The sequence below is a fragment of the Lipotes vexillifer genome, unplaced genomic scaffold (genome assembly GCF_000442215.2).
Source record: "Lipotes vexillifer unplaced genomic scaffold, Lipotes_vexillifer_v1.1 scaffold269, whole genome shotgun sequence".
NCBI classification, from domain to species: Eukaryota; Metazoa; Chordata; class Mammalia; order Artiodactyla; family Lipotidae; genus Lipotes; species Lipotes vexillifer.
The window spans coordinates 1,483,795-1,492,481 of record NW_006799885.1 but is presented as its reverse complement, the minus strand read 5'-3'; positions in this window follow the sequence as shown (position 1 = coordinate 1,492,481).

The window sequence follows — 8,687 nt, the reverse complement described above, 5'->3', positions numbered from 1 at the left end:
ATGTATCTATTCTTTTTCAAATTCTTTTCCCACTTAGGTTATTACAAAATATTGAGCAAAGTTCCCTGTGTGATACAGCCAATAGCTTTTATTAAATCTGAGTTATCTAAACTTTAACAAAAGTGAACTTAATTTGTTTTCTCCTTACTTATTATAAATATTAAGTTGTAAGGGCAAATAATCACTATCAGGCTAATATTTGAAAAAAGAAATAAAAACAACGTATGCCTGATAACTTCTTAATATCAGCAATATCAAGGAAGAGATCAGAATACCAGGTGTTTCCCAGAAAGAAAATACATTAAAGTTTTCAGAGGAAACTTGAGGAGTTAATGTTGAAATTCACATGAATAAAAGGCTGAATTAATAATAATGCAGTCAAGCTGGTTGACGTAGAACCAGAAGCAGGAACACAGCTACACCATAAGACAGACAGACAGACTTAAAGACAAAATAGGCACACACACATACTCTTGTACAGACTGAAGATAAAATTAGCTTAAAGTGACTGCCTAGAAAATTTATGGAGGTAGTTCAGGTCTTAGGTACACTTGCATAAGTAGGCTGGTTTTAAGCAAGCTCTTCTAATTTTATTTTATCATATATATGATGGTTACAGAGTCACAAGAAGTTGCAAAGATGGTACAGAATAGTCACATGTACATTTTACTTAAATATCAAGCAAACGCACAAAATCGACGTTTTACAATACATGTATAGTTCTATGCTATTTCATTACATGTGTAGATTTATGCAATCACAATTGCTGACTATGGTCGAGTTTTATAAAAAAATGTTTTTTGAAGGAGTGTGAAATATCCATGGAGAAAAACCCAATAAATATTTTAAAATGTTGTGGTGGTTTTAGATATGTCCACAAATTCTTTGATACTCCTCCCTTCCCATCCCATCCTACTGGGTGTGGGCTCTTCTTAGTGATCTAATTTTGTCAAAAACAATAAAGTGGGAGTAATAGTATGCAGCTTCAGAGACTGGCTCATAGAGGGCGCCACTCCCTGAGTTGGAATACTCACTTGGTGGACTGTAGCTGCCATCTTGTGAGCAGCCACACGGAGAAGCCCATGTGTTGAGAAACTGAGGCTTCCTGCAAATAGCTGTGCAAATATGCCGTCTTGGAAGTGAATCCTCCAGCCTCAGTAAAGCTTTCTGTTATGGCTTTAGCTGACATCTTGACTGAGATCTCTTGAGAGAGCCTGAAATACAATTGCCCAGCTAAGCTGCTCCCAGGTTCCTGAACCCAGAAACAATGTGAGGTAATACGTTTGTTTTCTTAAGCCACTAAATTTTGCAGTAATTTGCTGTGTAGCAATATATGACTAATCCAAGCATCATTATGTAAGAAGGCATATAAAATATGTTAGAAAATCAAAAGAACATTTTAAACATCATGGAAAATTCCTACAGATCACCTTTGATTTTATAATTACAACAGCATTATGGGCATGAGACAATTAATGTCAGGCCAGGAGACAGATCACTGGTTGCCCCAACTATGAAGGATGTTTGTTTTTGCTGTTTCTAATTGGGGGTAGAGGAGAACCTAGGTCATGGGATCTTCTAAGTTTCCATCCCACACACTCCTTTGTCTTTTTTTCCCCTGAGGCTGCTGGCTATGTGGTACCTTTTGTGAGGTTTATTTGCAATGATTGACCTTGGCCATAGATGGAGGTCACCCAAAAACTTTGTGCTAGACCGAGACACAAAATAATTATCCACTGGCCAGTCTCTGAGATGATTTATTGTTAGAATTTGAAGCCAAAACTGTTTGTCTTTTGAATCTATTATTTGCGCAGTGCTCCAATTTAGTTGCATTAAAAAAAAAAAAAAAAAAAAAGAGTTGTTTTTTTTTCAACATTGAATCCACTTTGCAAAATGACACTGTCAACAAATTTATATGCCCATACCATCATCAATACAGATGCATCCAGGCCCCTTTCTCCAATTAAAATTATATTTAAAAATATGACAGTGTTTTTAAAAAAAAAAAAAAAAAAAAAAAGAGAAGCGAGGGTATGATTTATAATATAAACAAAGCTAGAACTAATCACTCACTGTCAACTATCCTGTTTGGTTTCCACAGTATTTGTGCTCAATCACCCTATCCTTATTTTGTATCTATTGGGTTGCCCAAAAGTTGGTTTGGGATTTTCCATAACATTGTACAAAGCACCCGAACGAATTTTTTGGCCAAACCAATCTTTAACAAATATTTTCTGATTATAAATATACTATCTTTGAAGCTTATGTCATCAGCCTATGTAATAACTACGGCAACACTAGAGCAACCACTGGCAGGTTCAGACTTCTTTTATGAAGGTACTTTTTGGAGGAGTGTAGCAATCTAGCGGGAATTGGGAGATGGGGCATTTGTCTTGAAGCTACAAAGTGCCAGGAGATTACAGGGGCGGGGTGGTGGTGGTGATGAAACTTCCCTCACTTCCAGGCATTTGTTGGCAGTGCCACTGAAAACAATAATCTACTGTGGAAACTTTCTTTCTCCATCTCTTTTGTTGGCAGCTCTTCCTCCACCAGTCCCTTAACTGCTGTTCCCTAAAGCAACGTTTCTCAAACTTAAGCATGCTTCAGAATTGCCTGGCAGATGTGTTAAAACAGATTTCTGGACCCATCTTCAGAGTTTCTGATGCAGTAGGTCTGAAGTGGGGTTGGAGAATTTTCATTTGCAACAAGTGCCCTGGTGATGCTGGTGCCATGGTTCTGGTGACCACACTTAAGAACCACTGCCCTCAAGTTCTATGCTTGAGTAGTAGTGAGGACCCAAGGATGTGGTGAAGGATAGGAGCCAATGCAGTGAAAGAGAATGCCAAACTGCTCTGCATGAGGCAGCAGAAGGAATATGTTTTTGCTCTTGAGGGAAGAAGTGAAGAGGAGAGAGAAGGAAGAAGCAAGGTGGCATGAGCAAGATAGCTTGAGACCGAGGGATCAGATAAAGATCGAGGTGGCTCTAGAAATATGCCTAGTAGAGAGGTCCTTGGAGCTCTTTATAAGTTTCTCCTCCAATCTGGAAAATTGTTAAAATATAATAAAGTCACTCATTTTCCTAGCAAGGGGTGTGTGTGTGTGTGTGTGTGTGTGTGTGTGTGTGAGAGAGAGAGAGAGAGAGAGAAAGAGAGAGAGAGAGAGAGAGAGAGAGAGGGAGAGAGAGACAAGGTACATGTGCCTTTGTGAAGAAATTAAGACAGATGCTGATTTTCTGCTAAGGGTTGATGCAGCGCAGAAGAGAGAGAGCACCTTTGAAATGGTAAAGTGACCAGCAAACTAAGTAAGCAGTAGGTTGTAGCCAGAGGTGATCCAAACATGTTAGTTCTCCGGCACTCTCCCCCTTCCCTTCACGGGAAGTTATCGTTGACTTGGAGAAGGATTGGGGATTGCTCAGCCCATGAAAACGGGGGCTGGAATCAATCATGTTTAGTTCTCCAGGGGCCAGAGACGCCTCAGCTAACATCCGGGTTAGTTTCTCTTGCAGTTCTCATCTACTTTGTGTTTATTCTTAAGTCTTTCCTTCAGGTAAGCAGAGTGCAATGTATTTCAAATCACTATCTCCAGAGGCTCTGGTTGGACTTCTCCTCTTGAATTCGTTGGATGGTATAGGGAGATAACAGCTACATGCTGCAGGTTATTTTTATTCTCACCTCCAGATGAAGGCTGGATATTCTCCAGCTTCTGGGAAGGGAGGAACTGCCCCATCTCCATCTGGGGGAGACCAGGAGGACAGGGACTGTAAAAACAGGTCCATCCCAGCTGAGGGGAACAAGAAAGATGTTGAGGGGCCCCACGAGCATCTTGAAGTCCCATGAAGATGCCTACAACTTCCTATCACTTTCTCTGTTGTGAGGAAATTCAGAGATTTAGGGGTTTACACCTTCCCCGTTACAGTTCATCTTCAAATCCTCTTCATCCAGAAAACTGTGAGAATGTGAGGGAAGGAAAGGAAGAAACAGCTACCTTGGTATTTGAGACAAACAGACCTGCCTCTAGCCCCTGCTTCCTTAGGTACCCATGTGGTCCACGCTTGTGCATCCCTCTAGCAATTTATCTGTTGGTTTCAGCACTGAGGAGTTCAGACTGTTTTCAAGCCTCAGAAGAAGAAACGACCAGTTAGAGGATTTCATTTGAGGCTAACGGTGGACCTCAATGTGGTGCCAGTCAGAGGAAGGGAGAGTGTTGTTTCTCAATATCTTGTTCACCCAGACAATGCTATGTTCTGAAAACTTGAAGAGATTAAACGTTGAAAACTTTTATGATGGCGATGGTGGTCATGGTGGTGAATCAGACCATTTTTGCCTGTAGGAGTCCTGCATACAGTCTAGCAATCCCCCATAGAACAGTTCAATGATTATTTTTCTCTTTTTTCACTTTATTGAGATATAATTGGCAACTAAAAATGGTACCTTTTCAAGGTGTACAGGTTGATATTTTGATATATGTATACATTGTGAGATCACTACAATCAAGGTAATTAACATATCCATCACCTCACATAGTTACCACTTTTTTTTTTTGGCTGCACCTCCCGGCATGTGGGATCTTGGTTCCTCAACCAGGGATTGAACCCCGGCCCCTGGCAGTGAAAGCACAGAGTCCCAATCACTGGACTGCCGGGGAATTCCCTAGCTACCACCTTTCAGTTTCAATTATTGATGCAGCGCCATACCCTGAGTTCCTGCTCAGGGTAAAATATCTTTTCCAAGCACCAAAACTTATGTCAAAGATGGAGTGTTGGCATAGTCCTCCAAGTGGAGGATGCCTCATTTGAACTGCTGGATCAAGGCATTATTTTTCCTGCTCCAGGAATCCCTACCCTTCCCCTTCCTTGCTGATTTCCATACTGCTTCCTCTGCTCTCCTGGAGTCCCTTTTCAGCGTGTTTATGACTGTTCTCTACCCACAAAGTGGAAGGTGTGTGAGAACTGAGCTCCACCGCGACTGTCAGTTCTAGGCATTGTATCAACACCAACAGAATCCCTGTCTGGGCTCTTCCCAGAGGGTATGGGAATCTTCATTCAACAGACAATAAACAATAGGGAACAAGGATGCTGGCCATTGATGTTGCATAAGAGGTGCCTGTTTTCATTATTTATACTCTCTGTCACTAGCTCATGGAGCCTTTATTCAGAAATGGTAGGCAAAACCAAAAAAGGATTGATTCATGGAGGAAATTGCTTTTGAAAATAAATTATGAATAAAAGCATTTCTGATAATTCTGAAAACTTTGGGAAAGAATAGATTATTGGAATAATATTGGCAGCTTACAGTATGGGTGAAAGAACTAAACAACTGAGCCTGGGGAGGTATGGGAAATAGAGGCCCTGTCTTTATTCAGGTTTTTAAATTCCTGGATGAGAGAATTTGACTGGAGCAGATAGAGACTATTATCTCTACATTGGTTCCAGCATCCATATTGCCAGGAGATAGGACAAGGAGCACAGCTGCTGTGATTGGGAGAATCCTGGTGAGCTGAGCAGCCCCTCCCCCCCATATATATGTACTGTATGGGTCATTGTTGTTTATATATATATACATACACATACACACACACTTCTGTCTTCTTCTTGTCATCATCATCATCATCATCACTATCATCATCATCTAGCTATCAAGACTTTATTGTTTTAGAGAATTTTTAGGTTTGCAGCAAAATTGAGAAGAAGATACAGAGATTTCCCATATACCCCCTGCCCCCATACATGTGTAGCCTCTCGCATTATCAACATCACTCACCAGAGTGGTACATTTTCTTTTTACCAAGGATGAACCAACACTGACACATCATAATCACTCAAAGTCCATAGTTTACCTTAGGGTTCCATATTGGTGTTGTACATTCTATGGGTTTGGACAAATATATAATGATATATATCCATTATTATAATATCATACAGAGTATTTTCACGGCCCTAAAAATCCTCTGTGGTCTGCCTATTCATCTCCTTTCCCTGCTACCCCTGGCAACCACTGATCTTTTTATTATCTCCATACTGTAGTTTTACTAATTCCAGAATGTCATCTAGTTGGAATCATACAGTATGTAGCCTTTTTAAATTGGGTTTTTTCACTTAGCAATATGAATTTAAGATTCCTCCATGTCTTTTCATGGCTTGATACCTCATTTCTTTTTAGAGCTGAATAGTATTCCATTGTCTGGCTATACCACCATTTACTTACCCATTCACTGCTGAAGAATATTTTGGTCGCTTCCAAGTTTTGAATAAACTTGCTTTATTTTTTTATTCAATTGTGAATAAAATTGCTATAAGCATGTGCGCAAGTTTCTGTGTGGACATAAGGTCAAATATAATTTTAACCAATCAAGTTAGTAGCTATTCAACAGAATGTGCCTAAACTTAGATTCTTACCACTCACCATTTATCTTAAAATATGAATGATTTATTACCAAACTGGGGTCAACACAAAGCATTCGCCAGTGAAAAGCAATTGTCCTCAAAGTGTGGTCTCCATACCATCAGCATGAACATCACTGAGAACTTGTTAGAAATGCAAATTCTTTTTCCCACTTCAGACCTAGTAAATCAAAACCTCAAGATGAGACCCAGGAATTTTGTTTAATAAATGATTAAATTATGATGATTCTGATGTATGTAAAAATTTAATGTGCATATGAATCACCAGGGGGTGTTGTTTAAACACATAGTCTTATTTAGTAAGTCTGGGGTAAGCCTGAGATTCTGCATTTCTGACAATCTTCCAGGTGATTCCATTGTTGATGGTGCAGAGATCAAACTTTGAGAAACAAGACTTGAAAGATACTGAAGGAGAAAATTTTTAGATCACTGTCTAAAACTGCTGAAATCCTGTAGACAAAAGAGCTACAAAACCCAGAAAGCTCTTTATGAATATATTATTTTTATTGCTGTTGGGTGATGATAATTTGCATAAGTCTTCAGAATGTTGTATGTTGTTTTGGGGGAAAGGGGAACTCTTATTTTCAACTGGCAGGTCTGCAAACAGAATTGGTTAAAAAATTTATGTATGAAAAAGTTTATGTACGAAGTCACCTTTAAGTCAAATGAGTAAATGCTCCATCATGTCTTAATCTCAACATGCAACAGCATGTACCAAGAGCAGAATCAACATCTCCAGCTATCCTTTATTTTGTCTTGTTCATGACAGAAATCCTATGTTCCACATTATTTAAAATGATAACTCGAAGCTTAATGCTAATGAAGTTACTAAGCCATGACCTAAAAGAAGGGAGAGTCTGGCCAGATGGCTCAAGTCACTGATTATAACTTCTTAGGTCTTTCTTTCCTGTCCCAGATTGATCATATCTAGTGTTTTTAGTCTCTGGCTATTTGGTGACTAATCTTGAAAGCTTTTGAGAAGCTGGTCCAATCAGCAGTTTGCTATTAGTGCCACTCAAATCTGATGACATTTGCTTGACACATTTGACTTAATGGAAGTGGGGAGAAACTAAGTGGGTCTATGAACCTTCTCAGGTGAGGATTCTCTTAGACTATGTTCACAACCAATATTTTCATGTCCAATTTTATTGCTTTCATTATCAGATGGCTGTTCTTTGAGTTTTTGCTTTGGAAAGGTTACAGCTGGTTTCATTTCACGTAATGAATTCAAAACATTTAAGAGGATCTCTCCTATGCCAAACTCCCCCAAGAGGTTTAATCAACCTAAGTATATATGAAAAAACTCTCATTACAACCGAAATTAAAACAAAAACTAAGATTTATCTGCAGAATAATTTCTATTAGAATTATTTGAAGAGGCCAAATGAGCATGAGAATAAAGATAAACCAGGAAACATAATTTATTTAATCTTTGAAAAATACTCATAAACTTTGGTAAGAAAAATTAAATCATCCTTGATTGAGGGGTTTCTCCTCCCCATAAAGCCTTTGTTTCCTGTCAAGAAATAAAAGGCAGAGATACAGGGACTTCCCTGGTGGCGCAGTGGTTAAGACTCCACGCTCCCAATGCAGAGGGCCCGAGTTCAATCCCTGATTAGGGAACTAGATCCCTCACATGCATGCCACAAATAAGGAGCCCGCCTGCCACAACTAAGACCTGGCGCAACCAAATAAGTAAGTAAATAAATAAATATTTTTAAAAAGGCAGAGATACAGTGTTTTTCTGAAGAAAGAAATATTGACAGTGTGACGTCCCATAAATTACTTCTGACGTGTCTAAATTAACATTCTTATAAATGATCTGGATGGTCAATTATGCATAGTTAAATGGCAAGTGATGAGTACAATAATAACATTCGGGAACCTAATGGCTATTTCTGGTTTGAATTTAAGGTGTGATTGCATTTCAAATATCACCGTCTGATCACTCAGCTTACAGGCTTGGAAACTTGGTTATCTTTTTATTGAGAGGCCTTCCAGAAAAATGGCTTCCTTAACTTGGAAGAGGCTGATTAAAGGTAAGAGAGTACAGTTTTTATAAAGACTTTTTCCTCGTTATAAAAATCTATAGGGGCTTCCCTGGTGGCGCAGTGGTTGAGAGTCCGCCTGCCGATACAGGGGACACGGGTTCGTATCCCGGTCCGGGAAGATCCCACATGCCGTGGAGCGGCTGTGCCCGTGAGCCATGGTGGCTGAGCCTGCGCGTCCGGAGCCTGTGCTCCACAATGGGAGAGGCCACAACAGTGAGAGGCCCGCGTATTGCAAA